Source organism: Bos mutus, chromosome 22, assembly GCF_027580195.1.
Source record: "Bos mutus isolate GX-2022 chromosome 22, NWIPB_WYAK_1.1, whole genome shotgun sequence".
NCBI lineage: Eukaryota > Metazoa > Chordata > Mammalia > Artiodactyla > Bovidae > Bos > Bos mutus.
Window position 1 is genome coordinate 13134098 of NC_091638.1, and position 16069 is coordinate 13150166.

A 16069-nucleotide genomic window follows, 5' to 3' on the forward strand; every position below is an offset into this window, starting at 1 on the left:
TCCAAGGAGTAAGCATCTTTTAATTTCATGGCTGCAGTCACCATCTGCTTAGTGAGATAGGTCACCCTAGATCATCCAGCCACCAGTCAACCTGCTTCCTGAATGGACCTAGCAATACAAGTTGAGCCAGCCCGATTCAAAGAACCACTCAGCCAACGCATAGAATGATGAGCTAAATAAATGCTTACTGTTTTAAGTTGCTAAATTCTGAGATGATTTGTTATACAACAACTAATCAGTATTTGTGGCATGGTGAGGATCTGAGGTCTTTCCCTTGATGATTGAACCCCACTCTGGCTCTTAAGGTCATCACTGATCCTCTGAATTTCAGACAAATCCTGCATCAGGTCCTGTGGCAAACCACCTCATATCTGCTGCAGCAGTATTGTCCAGTCCCTCTCAGCAGTGGCCTCTACAAGCTTACTAGCTCTCAACTCCTGGTACCTTCCATACTCTTTCACAGGGAGTATATAGAGATTTATGAATTCCTTCTCTCCTGGATAAGAGCCAAGGGAGTACCAGGGTGCCACCTCCTGCTCTTTCTCACCTTCAGTCTGCCACAACTCCATTTCTATTTGGCAGCAGCTGCTCTGTGTTGCCAGATGGGATCCAAGTGAGGCCGTCTCTTTCTAGAATTCCAGATGGGGCTGTGGAAATAAGTTGAGACCATGTAAATAAGAATCCACCATAACCAGTGTTTGCTAGAATCAAGGCAGGCAGGAGTATAGAAAAGCTTCATACTAAAAGAAAAAAGGAAAGCTTTAAGAATGTGCTGACTGAAGGTTTTACTGGCATAGGAAATCTGGCTGCAGGCTAACTAGAAGTGGGAAGTCGATGTGGTTGGTTTGGAAAGCATATTTGGCTTTCTCTGGTTGGTCCTCGGTTGGAAGCTCGAGCAAAAAATAGAAAAGTTGGCAATTATTAGCTTAGTGCTAATTGTTCTATGCGATTTGCTATAGAGTTTGTGTTTTCACTCCCTGAACTGGCTGCCGCAGAGGTTATGAGTCAATATTCTCCTGTCTTATTTCCTGCAACAGTCATTGTCTATTTGTATATTCAGCCTCTCAGTCCCCTTTTCGGTCATCCTTTCACTGCATGCTGTTCAGACCAATTTCAGGAAAGGCTACGTATCCAGAGTGTCACTGTTTGGTGACTGTTCGATTATCTCCATGGTCAACTGTATTGTAAGACCATCCTGACCTTTTTGTTGTTGTAGCATCTTGGTGATTTGCTGGCAAGAGAGCAATTTATCCAGTTATGATCCTGGATAAAATGCCTTAGGCCAGTATCGTGATCTCTGACAAAGAAAAGAATAATTAACAGTCCCTATAAGATAAGATGTCTTAGAACCAAGAACCCAACTGCCCAATCTAGGCCAAGTGAATGAATCCCACTGGCCATGAAAAAAGCCAAGTAGTTTTTTTCTGAAGGTACTGTATAGCCTGTTCTACTTTGCCTGTTTCATTAATCTAAGTAGAGCAAGAAGTGTTAGCAATGGCACAGATGCCTCCATGACTAGCCAACAAGAAATCTAGAGCTGTGCAACTGTTCATCACTAACTTGTGCCAATGAGTTAAGATCAGTCTGTATTTCATTTAGGATGGAGATGGTGATGCTAATAACTTCTGCCAAAGTTAATAAGCTTCTTAGAGTACTTTCTACTTGAATGATTCACACCATTGGGAACACTGCTCTGATTGTTCACATAAACAATTAGTCAGTAATCTCCCCAGTTGGAATGCTTGAATCATCAAGGGTAGGCTCATTTGGGAACTTGCATCTGAGCTGGAATTTTCTAAATTGGTGATATATCAAATTAGGGTCTTCCTGTATAGGCAAGTCCTGAAGTGCTTGAGGTATTAGTCTGGGGAAAACAAGATCAGACATTCTGGTTGCAAGGGAAGTGGTACCCAGTAGGGGACACGTGGAAATCCAGGAGAAAAGGAGCTGTTGGCAACAGGAGATCAGTGACTGAGTTACAGGTTTAGATCTCTATGAATCTCTTCCAGGTGACAAATAGCTGACTCATCATTCCATAAAGGTTGTTGAATGCAAATGTAGAATCAACTGTAATAATTGGTCTTTTTCTTCAAGAGAGAACACTACCAAATTCACATGTTGATTTATTTAAGTTCATTTCATTATGTAGACGCAAAGGCCATTGGCCATGATTCCCTATAATCTTGCTCGATGAGACTGGAATTGTCCAAAGGTTTTTATCATGATGATCATGGTGATGGATGAAATATACAGCAGCCAGTAAGATTCAGGTTAGTGGTGACTATTTGGGTATTAGAAAGTGTGCTTTGATCTAAAAATTGTAATAAAGAAGAGAGAAAAGGGGCCAGGAGGGATGGACAACAATCAGGTAGAAAATGAGAAGACTAAACAAGTAGATGAATAACAAAATAGGAATTAGTCTGGGGTCTTAGCACCATACCTTGGGCAGAAGCTGTCTACTATCGTAAGTCATCTGCATATTCCAAAGGTCCTACGTCAACTGTTTACTTCCAAAGGTTGGCTGTGAGTAGAGGATTTCTGAGAATCCTAAATGTAAGGTCCCTTATTGGAACAGCCTGCCAGCTTGTCAGCTATCTGGAATTCTGAATTAGGACCGACTCCCTGGAGTTTCACTGCTGTATTTGTTGTTACAGTACCTGATTAGGTCCTTTCCAATGAAGTTCAAGGGTAGGTTTTCTCTGATGTCTCTTCTAATACATGAAATCTCCTGGTTTCAGATCATGAGGAGGCTGAGGCTGTGTAGGAAGAAGATGCAGAAAGGTATGTTTAACCTGTTGATGATAAGATTGAATGCATGAGTCCCTTGCAACATTTTGCCATCTCTGCACGCAGCAGGGTAGAATACCAGAGATGAAATTTTGAAAGGCACGGGTCTTCCGGTTACTAGATCGTAGGGGGATAACTGGCGTGTCCCCGAGGGAGTAGATTGTATGGCCATAATCTTACAGTTTCATATTTTCTCTGTGTGCATGACTAAATTATCATCTAATTGAATTTTATTGAGAACGCTTTGGGTATGACTCTTTGAAATGGCGACCCACTCCAGTACTCTTGCCTGGAAAATCCCATGGATGGAGGAGCCTGGTAGGATACAGTCCATGGGGTCACAAAGAGTCGGACATGACTGAGTGACCTCACTTTCTTTTGACTCTTGAGTTTATTGTCAACAGAGGGACTCTGCAAATCCCTTTCTGCATTAGTTCAATCAGGTTTTGCCATCCAGGATCGAGCATATGAGATTTTAACCAACATGTGTACAAGTTAGCATAGTTCAAGTAACCCTGAGACATACGTATCCAAAGGAAGTCTAAATTCTACAAATAGCAGCTGGCCTTGTCTGGGTTAGGGCAATTCTGAATTACAACTGTTAATTCAGCTCAGGTCCAAGGCATACCTGACTCATGGGAGGGATGAATTTCATAAGCAATAGGTATATGGGGTTTTAGGAGGGTTGGTAGGAAAAGGGAGGGGGTCTGGGCAAGGGAATGAAGAAGGAGGAGTTGACAGATGTGTGGAGATCAGAAGGATAAGGGGGAGGTGAGAGAGCTGGATACAAGGAAGCAACTGGAGGACAGAGTGGGAGATTTTATTCAGGAAACAAGTCTAGTTTGTTGTTGCTTAAGTCTGTCAGATCGCTTTTAGCTTTGGTCAAAGCACCTTTCAGTGAGGCAACTTTTAGATCAGAATTTCATTTGGAGGCCTCTGCATGAAAAAATACTGCCCATTAAAACTGAGAAATCTTAGTCCTTTATTTTCTAAGATGTCTCTCAAATGAACAATTTTGTTCAAGCCAAGTGTTCCCAGGGTGGCTACTGAAGATTCAAATCATCATGAAGTCACGCTACTTAGAACAATAGGTACAAAAATTAGGACTGTAACAAGAGCTCAGCAGAAAGGAGGAACATCTTCTGGAAGAGGGGGAGAGGACTGAGACTTAAGTGATCCTTTGAGAGCAGGCAACAGTGAATCCAAGCAATGCATGCACACCTGTGTGTTAGAGCCCCGGCCCCAACCCCCACCTGATGGTTGGCTGCCTTTGATCACAGGTGGAAAACCAAAGAGAACATTCTCTTGGGATAAATGCCAAGAACAAGCAAATGCTATAGAAGAAGAAGCACAACTAGTTTTATTTGCAACTTGGCAAAATTTGTTTAACTGGACTCTGGGTTGCTGAGAACCACAAATTTAAGTTTATAGGTCCTATGAGTGTGTTCTACGCTGTGATTCTTCTTCATACACTTGGGACACTTTTCGATGACACAATGCAAAATAGAACCACAAAAGAGAGCAATATGGGTTGGAAAAGAATGACCTGATTCCACCTAGGAAGCCAAACAAACAGGGACCACTAACAAAACCTAGGCACCAATGAACAAACATCTTCAGGAATTCAACACAGAGACAGCAGGATTCAGACGCAGGGCTGTCTTGCAATTGGTGAGAACATGACAAGCCACAAGCAGCCCCTGTGGGTACTGAGCCTGGCTGAAGGTTGGGGTCCGTACTGATGAGCAATGCAGAATGTCTGGGTGGGAGCTTTAGGAAAACTGTGGAAATAAACAAAGACCACCAAATGAGAACAAATAGAAGTTTTTTATTTAGAGCTTGTGGTTGGGAGAAATTTAAAGACAAGTAGGGGACTAGGAAAGCTTTATAATGAGAAAAAGGGAAGTCTTCACTCTGATTAGTGGCTGTTGGCATGGGGAAGCTGAAAGTGGGTTAACTAGGAGCAGGGCAGACTGTATGATTCGTTTGGGTGCATATTTGGGTTTCTCTTAATTGGAAAGGTCAGTTTTCATTCCAATCCCAAGAAAGGCAATGCCAAAGAATGCTCAAACTACTGCACAATTGCACTCATCTCACATGCTAGCAAAGTAATGCTCAAAATTCTCGAAACTTAGTCTTTCAGATGTTCAAGCTGGATTTATAAAAGGTAAAGGAACCAGAGATCAAATTGCCAACATCCGTCGGATCATAGAAAAAGCAAGAGAATTCCAGAAAAACATCTGCTTCTGCTTCATTGACTATGCTAAAGCCTTTGACTGTGTGGATCACAACAAACTGGAAAATTCTTCAAGAGATGGTATTACCAGACCACCTTGCCTCCCTCCTGAGAAATCTGTATGCAGGTCAAGAAGCAATAGTTAGAGGCAGACATGGGACAACAGACTGGTTCCAAATTGGAAAACGAGTACTTCAAGGCTGTATATTGTCATCCTGCTTATTTACCTTAGGTGCAGAATACCTCATGTTAATTGCTGGGCTGGATGAAGCACAAGCTGGAATCAAAATTGCTGGGAAAAATATCAATAATCTCAGATATGCAAAAGACACCATCCTTATGGCAGAAAGCAAAGAGGAATTAAAGAACCTCTTGATGAAAGTGAAAGAGGAGAGTGAAAAAGCTAGCTTAAAATTCAACATTCAAAAAGTTAAGATCATAGCATCTGGTCCCATCACTTCATGGCAAATAGATGGGCAAACGATGGAAACAGTGAGAGACTTTATTTTTTTGGACTCCAAAATCACTGCAGATGGTGACTGCAGCCATGAAATTAAAAGACACCTGCTCCTTGGGAAAAAGTTATGACAAACTTATATAGCATATTAAAAAGCAGAGACATCACTTTGCTGACAAAGGTCCATCTAGTCAAAGTTATGGTTTTTCCAGTAGTCATGTATGGATGTGAAAGTCAGACTGTAAACAAAGCTGAGCGCCGAAGAATTGATGCTCTTAAACTGTGGTGTTGGAGAAGACTCTTGAGAGTCCCTTGGACTGCAAGGAGATCCAACCAGTCCATCCTAAAGGAAATCAATCCCGAATATTCACTGAAAGGACTGACGCTGAAGCAAAAGTTCCAATACTTTGGCCACCTGATGTGAAGAACTGACTCAATGGAAAAGACCCAGATGCTGGGAAGGATTGCAGGCAGGAGGAGAAGGGGATGACAGAGGATGAGATGGTTGGATGGCATCACCAACTTGATGGACATGAGTCTGAGCTCGTTTCAGGAGTTGGTCATGGACAAGGAGGCCTGGCGTGCTGCAGTCCATGGGGTCTCAAAGAGTCAGACATGACTGAGTGACTGAATTGATGTAATTGGAAACAGGGGCTAAAAAATAAGAACGCTGGTAGCCACTGACCAAGTTCACTGAGGACTGATTGCTACAGAAGTCATGGTCTGTCTTGCTGCGCTGGCTGCTGGAGAAGTCAAGGGTCAGAGTCCTGTTATCATATACGGTCTGGCTGTTGTCCATTTGTATTCAGTCTCTCAGCGGTTCAGCTCTACTAGCTCCTTCCGCAGCAGGGTCCATCTCAAATGTGCTTTCATTTCCATTTTCTCACCACCCTCCCACATTTCTGAAAGGACCAAGAAAAGATTTAGCCTGAGATCCTTGGGAGAGTCAAATAGTGTTTTTCCAGGGTATTCACGTTCCTTCCAAATTACTCTCTTCCCCTTCTGCAAGAGAGAGTGCTTCTTTTTTTCCTCTCTTCCTACAGAGTAGGAGCTCCCCCTACTTTAAGTCCTCTTTTCCCTCACCCTTAGAAATGTTTCTGTTCCGGACAGGATCCACGTTTCCGTCTCCTGGAGCCAGAAGCCTCTGGGCTCTTTCTTAAAGGTGGTGGTGATGCTGGTGGAAGGGGGAGTGCCGAGACCAGAAACATCTTCCAGCACAGCAATCAGCCTACAGATTCTTCACTTCTGGAAGGAACTTTAAAATACATGAAAACTCAGGTCATCTGCTTAACACACATCGGTATGAATATTCAGCATGCATAGAAGTCTCTGAACAGTTTTGAATTGTGAATGTGGTGTAAATTTTCCCTGACATCTTCGTTCATTCAGTACATATTTATCCAGCACTTTCTTTGTGCTCAGCTCCGTCCAGGGCACTTGGAGATATTTGAGAACAGAGCAAAGAGCCCTGTCCTCCTGTAGCTTACATTCCAGAAGGGGGAGGCAAACAATAAATAGGAAACAGAAAAAGAAAGTTAATAGTGTGTTAAAGGGTGACAAGGCCTATGGAATAAAGAAAATGCAGAGCAGGGTAGGGAGGATCAGGCAGAGGGAAAGAGGGCGCCTTCATCTATCTCCCATTCTTTGGTGAGGCCTGCCTTTGCCATGTCAATAGCAACCTTATTGCTAAGTCTCAGTGAATAAGATCAAGACAATTAAACCAACCCTCAGGGTTTGAGCATTGTTATGAAGGAGATGCACGCTCACACAGAGAGGGCCCAGGCTAAGTTTGTGGGTATTACTGCTAATTTTATTAATCCTTAGCTTAGCTGCAGGCTGAGTCAGCTGCCAAGGATCTGAACTGATTTGGGATTCAGAGAAACAGTGTATCTGATTTGGCTATAGAAGTTATAACCAACTCTGGGCTTCCTCTTAGGGACCCAATTTATAGTAAGAAAAATCCTAACAGGAGAGAATCACAAATCAAGACTTTGTAAGTCAGTAATCATCATATATGCCTGTAAAATAATACTGTTATTATCAGTACCTATCAGCAGCATCAGGATCCCTTATTAGATGCCCTAGTCAGTGAATGACAAATTTTCTATTATTACATCTACATTGTCCTTCCAAGATAGAATCAACTTGACTACAGAAAGCAGCAAAGCCTTTTAAATGCTGTTATTTAGTAGCAAACAAATAGCTGTATAATAAAACATTAACTGTTCTAAAAAAATGGAAATAGTTCTAAAAAAAGAAAAATACTGTACTAGAAACAAATTCTTTTCTCTGCATTTCTATTTCTATTTAGTCCAGTATGGAGCTGTTTCATAACTCAAGATATACATTTGGTCATATGGTTTTTATTTTTCTAATTCATCACTGAAGAGCAGAAAATTCAATATTTCCAGTTTGAAGTTTTTCACCTGCCTTGAGTTGTCAAAAGATGTGAGTGTATCCTTAGCCCAGTCAAGTCCATCTTGTTCCCTCATTCAACAAACAAACTAGATATGTGTCATGGTACTCTCCACTCTTGATATCTCAGGGTGGGGCTGTTGAGGGCTGGTCCTGTGTGACTTGGTTTGTGTAAACTTCTGTGTGAATATAAGTTTTCACTTCTCTAGGATAAATGCCCAAGGTGAAGGTACTGGGTTGTATGATAAGTCTGATTTTAGGTTAGTTTTTTCTTTGATAGGCAAGATGCAGATTTATTAATATAGGATGATTGTGAGAGATGCAAGCCAGCAGGCAAGGGGGGCTCCGCCCCAAGATTAAGTTGGCTTTGTGTGTGCATGGGTGCTCAGTCGTGTCTGACTCTTTGTGACTCCATGGACTGACGCCCTCCTGGCTCCTCTGTCCATGGGATTTCCCAGGCAAGAATACTAGAGTGGGTTGCCATTTCCTCCTCCACTGATTTTAGTTTTAAAGCAAATAGCCAAACTCTTTTCCAGAGTGGTTGCACCATTTTACATTCCAACCAGCAATGCCTGAGTGATACGATTTATCTGTCTTTTCCCCCAGCATTAGGTGTCACCGGTTTTTATCTTACCCATTCTGATAGGTGGGGCTTCCCTCACCGCTCAGTTGGTAAAGAATCCGCCTGCAACGCAGGAGACTCTGGTTTGATTCCTGGGTTGGGAAGATCCGCTGGAGAAGGGATAGACTACCCACTCCAGTATTCTTGGTCTTCCCTTATGGCTCGGCTGGTAAAGAATCCGCCTGCAATGTGGGAGACCTGGGTTCGATCCCTGGGTTGGGAATATCCCCTGGAGAAGGGAAAGGCTGCCCACTCCGGTATTCTGGCCTGGAGAATTCCACGGACTATGCAAAGAGTCGGACATGACTGAGCAACTTCCACTTTCACTATTCTGATAGGTATGTAGTGATATCTTACAGTTCTACTTTACAGTTTCCTAATTGCTAATGATGTCGAGCATCTCTTCATGTGCTTATTTGCCAACTACATATACTAATATCTTGATGTCTTTTGCCCATTTTAAAATTATTTGGGGGTTTATATTGCCAAATGTTGAGAGCTCTTTACATATTCTAGATACAAGTCCTTTGTCAAATGTTGTATGTCAAATGTTCCAGGTGCCCAGAGGAAACAAACATGTGACGTGGTCCCAATCTCAATGCATTTCCAGTCTAGTTGGGAAGACTGGAGATATATCCAGATAACTAATATTATATAACAAGGGCTAAATGGCATTGAAGAGGGAGAGATACATTTTTTGGAAAATCAGATAGCATGCTTTAGCTGATAGGGAAGTAGTAGGTGATGGGCTCTCCATTTCTATGCCAGAGAATACCACAAAACAGCATAGAAATTTCCCTTATAAGCTAATTTTTACTCAGGTTAAAAATTACAATTTTTAGATAACTAACATATATTAAATCTCATCAGGTGCAATTTCATATACACTGTGTCAATTAATAACAATCTTATATTAATTAATTACAATTAAGGGCACTGGAGAGGATTACACTATACTTTACAGGTAGAAATCTGGGATTCAGCAAAGTTAAGTAACTTGCCCAAGCTCACAGACAGCAAGTGGTAAGGTCAGACTGGCACCCTGGTCTTGTGATTCTTTTAATTCTACCCAGAATCTTTCTGAGATATGTCCTTTCTGCCAGTATAAACTCATCAAACTTATGGCTAAGAAATGGACTGTCTGATTCACATTTTAAAAGAAGATGCAACACATTTCCTTGGAGCACAAAAGTCAACGAGCTCTTCTTGATAAAGGAAGGATCCATTAAAACTCTTACAGTGGTCAAGATCATGCAGAAAATGGAAAAGCAAGCATGGCTGCTGAGCCATGAGGGGCAAAAGAAGAGACAGACATTGCTGGAACTCAGTAAAGTTTTGCTGGATAACAGCTCAGGATGGAGTCATCAAGGAGGTAGTATTTCAGGTCCTCTTGTTATCAGTTCATTGTAGCCAAATCATCTTCAAATGCCAAACCTTTCCTGGGGAATGCTTTTAAAAGATCAACAAGAGCTCTGCTCTGGAGAAGAACTAAAGCCGTGCCTGTTTCTGACCTGAAAGTGAAAGTGTTAGTCACTCAGTCCTGTCTGACTCTTTGCCTCTCCACGGACCGTAGCCCACCAGGCTCCTCTGTCGATGGAACTCTCCAGGTAAGAATACTGGAGTGGATTGCTGTTCCCTTCTCCAGGGGATATTCCTGACCCAGGGATCAAACCTGGGTCTCCTGAATTGTGAGCAGATTGCTTCCCTTGTGGCTCAGCTGGTAAAGAATCCTCCTGCAGTGTGGAGACCTGGGTTTGATCCCTGGGTTGGGAAGATCTCCTGGAGAAGGGAAAGGCTACCCACTCCAGTATTCTGGCCTGGAGAATTCCATGGACTGTATAGTCCATGGAGTCACAAAGAGTCGGACACGACTGAGCGACTTTCACTATTTACTGTCTGAGCCACCAGGGAAGCCCCAAAGGACAACAAATAGGGAACTGGGGCTCTTTCTCACTCATAGTGTCTCTGGATATCCATCTGTACTTTCTTCCTATTTTATTTGTGCCCTTGCCCAAATCACTGAACTATTCCATACTTATTTGTCTTTCTTTTAAAATGTTTATAACTTAGGGAAGATGTTAGGACCTTGATTCTGAAACAGTCTATAAAGAGGTGAATTTACATATTAGGTCAGTTTTGCAAACACCTGTATGACATCAAATAACCTTTGAAGCCAGCTCCCATTCTGTCATGACGCAGCCACTGGCAGGCCATATGTGGAGAGTAATGCTTTCACATTCTACATGCTAAACTTTATCCTGCTGGCCTGGGATCCAGCTGCAGAAGCAGAGGTCTTCACAATGTCTGCACATAAATGAACATGAGCATTAACATGCAGCTGACTAGTGACCAGTCATGAACCGCCTGCAAACATATGGGCGAATTTACTCCCAACACAGTGTCCATCTCATTGTCGCTGCCGACAGTCAGAACCCCCCAGGCAAAGAAGCAGAATACCCAAGTCCCGGACTATTCAAGGGGTAAAGCGTGACTGAAACAGGGCAAATGAGTCTTCGTGGGTGGTTTAATGTGCATTCTGGGAAAGAAAAGACTGCGTCCTTCTTGAATTCTGACCACTGAGAGAAAAGACAAGCTGTCAGGGGCCACCATGGAGTAAGTCAGCTTAACAAGGAAGCCCACAGTGGAAAGCAGACAGAAAAGGAGGGAGAGAGGAATTAAGAGTAGGGGCTGAGATCCCAGTTCTACTTCTGACATCACTTGAGAGCTCCTGAATTCATCTGCATCTGTAGTTAGACCTACTATTTTGTATAACAAAAGGTAAAAATAAGAACATTAGAGAAATACATTTGGTTGTAGATTATCTCTAGGAGGGTACTCACGAAGGTGACAGCAATGGCTGCCACCAGGAAGAGAAACTGAGAGGCTGGGAGATAAGGGTAACAGCGAGTCTTGAGTCTTGTTAACTTTGTATTCATTTGCACCGTTAAAGTTTCGTACCACTCCCAATGCTAATTAAGCACAGATAAGTAAAATTATAATTGAATGTAAATAAAATAGAAACAAAACGCAAACTTTCTTTCACTTTACTAGTTTGTGGGTAAATAAAATCGGTTTGAGAGAGGAAACCCGATCTTTAGAGAAAACAACTCCTTTACCTTCCAAGTTCCCTTGTGTTTTTGGGGGGCTGCTGGACACAGGTCAGCAAATGAGCCGTCCATTTCTACTGCGCAAATTTACACGGAGAGAACAGGCTCAATCCACGGTCCTGAGAAAAGATTCCCAGGGTTTTAGGAATCACCCATGTAGCTTTACTCTGATAAAACTACTTCGTCAGAATAAAGATCTTTCGCTGCGACTTCCGTCCTGCAGCGAAAATTCATAAAGTAACAGCCGAGTTGTTGGGGCTGAGGCAGTCCGTCTTAGAAAGATTCCGGGTCCTGTGCCCTAATGGATGCAAAAGCAACGAAGCCCTGGCCTGGAGGGGAACCTTTCAACTCCCAGTTTCTTCCGGCATCTGGAACTCCAGGCAAGAGCCCAAATGCAGTCCTCACTGGCAGCAATCGCTGGGCATCCTTCGACAGTGCGAGCTCACTAACCCTGCGGTGCGGCAGCTAAAGGGCTTTGGGGCATTTGGGAACGCAAAAGCCTTGGCTCAGAGAGCCCAGCGTCAGACCAGTCAATGCGTGTTGAACGAAGGAGCGTCGCTAGCGCAGTAAATTCAGGAAATAACGAAAGGAACCCAGACCAGGGGATGGGTCACCACGGTGACTTTCAACACCCGGGCACTGTGAAGTGAGGAAGAGCTGTGTTTGGAGACCCGCCGGCTTCGGTGAGGCTGGGAAGGGAGGGTGCCCACACTCTGGAAGCCACGCCGGGCCGGGATTCAGGTGACCAGTCACTGGGAGGTCAGGGAGGGACTGGTCGCCCGGGCTGTAGGGGCAGGAAAACTCTTACTTCACGGTTGGGAATGACCTGGGGTCTGTCTGGGAACTCTGTGGCCGAGGCCCCAGCATCGCGCTAGGCTGGTGAGCAACGGGCACGCGACTCTGTCCCCAGCGCGCAACCCGAGCCCCGCCTCCTGCTGCGCCCCGCCCCGCCCCTCCGGCGCGTGCCGCCTGCGTGCAGGGAGGAGGGCCTGAGCAGCCCGCTGGGCAGGCACCCTGGCCCCAGCGCAGGCGCGAGCACGCGCCCCCCTCCAGCCTGGTGCCCCGCACGCGCCCCCGCTCCCAGCGCCTCTGATTGGCCATCGGCCCGGCCAGCAGGTGTCGGCTGGGGCTGCGGGCCGCTGGTCCTCGCTGCCTGCGGCGCGGGCGCCTCCCTCGCACCCGCTACCGCCGCCGCGCTCCCGCCTCCCGCGCCTGCTCTGGGCTCCCGCTGCGGCTGCGGTTCTGGCGGCCGAGCCCCCGCGGCGGCGCTGCAGCTCAGATCACGCCGACAGACCCGCGCCCCTGCCTTGCTGCTCGCAGCTTCCTAATCCACGCGGTGCGCTGCGGCAGGTGCCCCAGGCATCCCAAAGCGCCGTGGCCGGAGCCCGGAGGCCATCGATGACCCCGGTCACGTATCTACTCTAGCCCGGCCACCCCGTGTGAGTACCGTCCCCTCCTCTCTGGCAGCTTTGCGCCATTCTGCTCCTTATGTTGCCGCAACTTCGGGGGTGGGTGTATGGAGGTGTTTCTCATGTCCCCGTAGTACACCCCGTGCGTGTCCTGAGCCAGGGCCCCCGGGCACGGCCAGTCAACCTCTGCGGAGGGGCATGGGCAGGGGCATCAAACTTGCTAGGGGGTCGTCACAGAATCGGGACCACCTTTTTCCTGCTGCCGGGTTGGAGCTCAGCTCTGCATTTCCTTCGAGGTTTGCGATTCCACTGGCCACGTAGCTCTTGGGCTGCGGTTCACCGCTCACCCACTACGCTTCTTAAACCGTCAGGTAAGCGCCGGGAGCAGCCCAGCGTGGCCGACTTGATTCTTTCCACTCTTAATTTCTGTAAAATGGGACTAATCGGGGACTTGCTCAAGGTCATGGCCAGTGCACAGTCTAAGAACCGGAGTCGATAGGAGTCTGGCAGCGTTCTCGGACTGCTTGGGGAGGGTTGGCTGTTGCAGGTCTGGGGGTGCTCACTTCAGCTTCACCCCCCACCCACGTCTCCTTCCTGCTCCCTCCCCTCCAACTCCGCCGCTTTTGGAGAAGTCAGGAGCCAATTCTAAGGTATCCTTCAGAGGTTAGGAGGTAGCCGAGGAGGGCCTATGGGGAGTGCAGAGCGGTCCCGTGTTGGAAACCCAGGGACCTGCAGCATTAGCAGCATCCCCTCCGTTCCCTGTAACTTAATTTACTAACGACCCCGCAGAGTAGGGGAATTTGCTGGGTGCCTGAAAATTCCCCTGCTAGCGTCAGCCCTGTTCCGTTTCCTTCTCCCAAATAAACCCTATCCCCAGGGTAAGTATCTGAGAGACTCGAACTGCACACACCAGTCTGGGTCCCAGGACTTCCTAAGAGAAGCTGTAAGCTCTGCGCTGGGCTCCCATCTGCTCTTGGAAAATGCTTTATGTCTGGATTATTTCTGCCGGCTTCACTCCCTACCCCTTGATCTGGATGTTTCCCACTTTCCCAGGGGAAGGCGGAGCCTAGTCTCAGAATGTAAATATCGCTACACAGCTCCGGTGGGGCTGTGTGGGCGGTTCTCAGAGCTTTGGGTGGAGGAAAGGGTCGCCACTTCTCTTTGACATTATCACCCTGTGCCTCCAACTCAGTCTCCCTTGCCCCACCTCAGGGATAAAATGACCACGTAGGTAGCTTTGTGATATCTGACAAACATCTTGGCGCCTCAACTTTTAAAATCTAATTCTGCCCCCCCCCCCTTCCCAAAGCCTCTGGGGTTCAGGGTACCTGATAGATGTGAAAGTAAAAGGAAGACAGTCCAAGAGGATCTGAGCTGTAGATGGAAATGGGGGTGATTTAAATATATTTCCCAGCAACTTTGGGACTGTATTCATAGGTCTAAAAATCCTTGTTTCCCCGCAAATTTCAGTTTAAGACTTTGAAAATATTACTTTCCATCTTCCTGTTGCTAATTCCTTGTCTGGCCATGGACAGCCCCCTCTTGCCTCATTAACCACCCTCCCCTCCCCTCCCCTCTATCCACCACATCTGTGGTTTGTCTCTATGGGCTGAAAGCTGGCTGCCCTCTGTGGGTCTGGGGCATGTGTCTGGAGTTGGGAGTTGAGTCTGGTGGTGGGGCGAAGCATGGGTGTGTGTGGAGGGGTGCTGTTTCTGTGGAGATGGTGTGTATCTCTGCGGCAGGATTCTCTTCGTGGTCTAGGTGTTGTGTGTGGAGGTGGAGGGGGAATGGTCTGCTCCAGGATCTGAGAAAGTCAACTGTTAACCACCCTCAGCAATTAAAGCTAACAGTGGTATTGATTGTGTCCTGTCTCCTTCCTCCCTGTCCAGAGGGACAGAAGGAGAGCTCGTCTGTGGCCATGGGCCTTAGAGCAATTGATACACAGACTGAAGTGCCTGGTGGAGAACTAGGCATGCCCTTCATTTTGCCTTCCTGGTTATTATTATGTTTGTCTCAAAGGCAAGGTAAGGAGTGTTGACTGAATGGTCAGATACTATCATCTCAGAAAACTGCACAGATCTGAAGATTTTCACAAACTGAACCCACCTGTGTGACAAGTGCCCAGATTAAGACCTAGAATATTCCCAGCTTCCAGATTATCCCCTGCAGAAACTATCAGTTCCCTTCCCCTGAAGGTAAACCACCAACCTGCTTAGTTTTGTCAGATCAGTTTTGTTTCTTATTCCTATTAGTTACCATTTTAGTTTCAAAGCCATCATTTTAGTTTCAAAACCCCTCGATGGTTTTCACCTCCTTTTTTTAAATATATGCAAACCAAAGGTAATTATACCTAAGCTAGTCCAAAAAACTCGAAGGAAGAATTTGGTCTTAACATCTGGGTGGAATCTGATCTGGTTGCCCTCCGACAATCTGATCATCAGTTCTTGGGTGATGTAACAATCCCAACCTCACATATAACGGTGCTGACGCTGAGGATGGTTTATTCATAGAGCGTATTTGACTAATGCAAATCCAAAATAGTGATAATAAAATATGAATGAAGAAAAGATATGAGTGAACTCATTTGACATATGAAAATAGAAGTATTTTGAATTCCTCAAGGTTAAAAGTTGGTAAAGAAGCACCGAATTTCAAGACTGAGTGAAATCATGAGCTGTTTGTGCTGTTGCCGCATGGTGGCGCCACATTGGCGGGGTAACTGACACACCCACCGTCCTTTTGGAAATCCTCAGGAAAGAATCCCAGGAATAAAATTCCTCAGGATCTCCAAAAGTATCTCCAAAAGTGACTTACAAATACTGTGGTTTTTCCTGTATCTGGCAGACAGGCCTCCTCTCTGGTGCCTGCTACTAAGTCCTTGAATAGACCCCTATGCCAGCTTTTGAGAAGGGTGACTTGTGGGTTGGAGGCAGCTGTGTGTTGGAGGTGAGTGGACCTGAGACACTATTGCCTTCTAATACTGTGAAGCTGCAGTATGTCCTTGGAATTCTAAAGGGGTCAACCAAAAAGCTAACT

General features: G+C 45.6%; 1 protein-coding gene across 3 annotated transcripts in view; it reads left to right on the top strand.

Moving 5' to 3' along the window:
• The first annotated feature begins 12660 nt into the window (after positions 1 to 12660).
• MYRIP (myosin VIIA and Rab interacting protein) overlaps positions 12661 to 16069 on the top strand; it is a 224861-nt gene continuing 221452 nt past the window's right edge. The window contains exon 1 of one of the 3 annotated variants that reach the window (XM_070359165.1): positions 12661 to 13063. The gene's annotated coding sequence lies outside the window, so the exon portion shown is untranslated. Of the gene's footprint in view, positions 13064 to 13160; positions 13405 to 16069 lie in introns of those variants that run through there. The other 2 variants (XM_070359163.1, XM_070359164.1) reach the window with 2 other exon arrangements.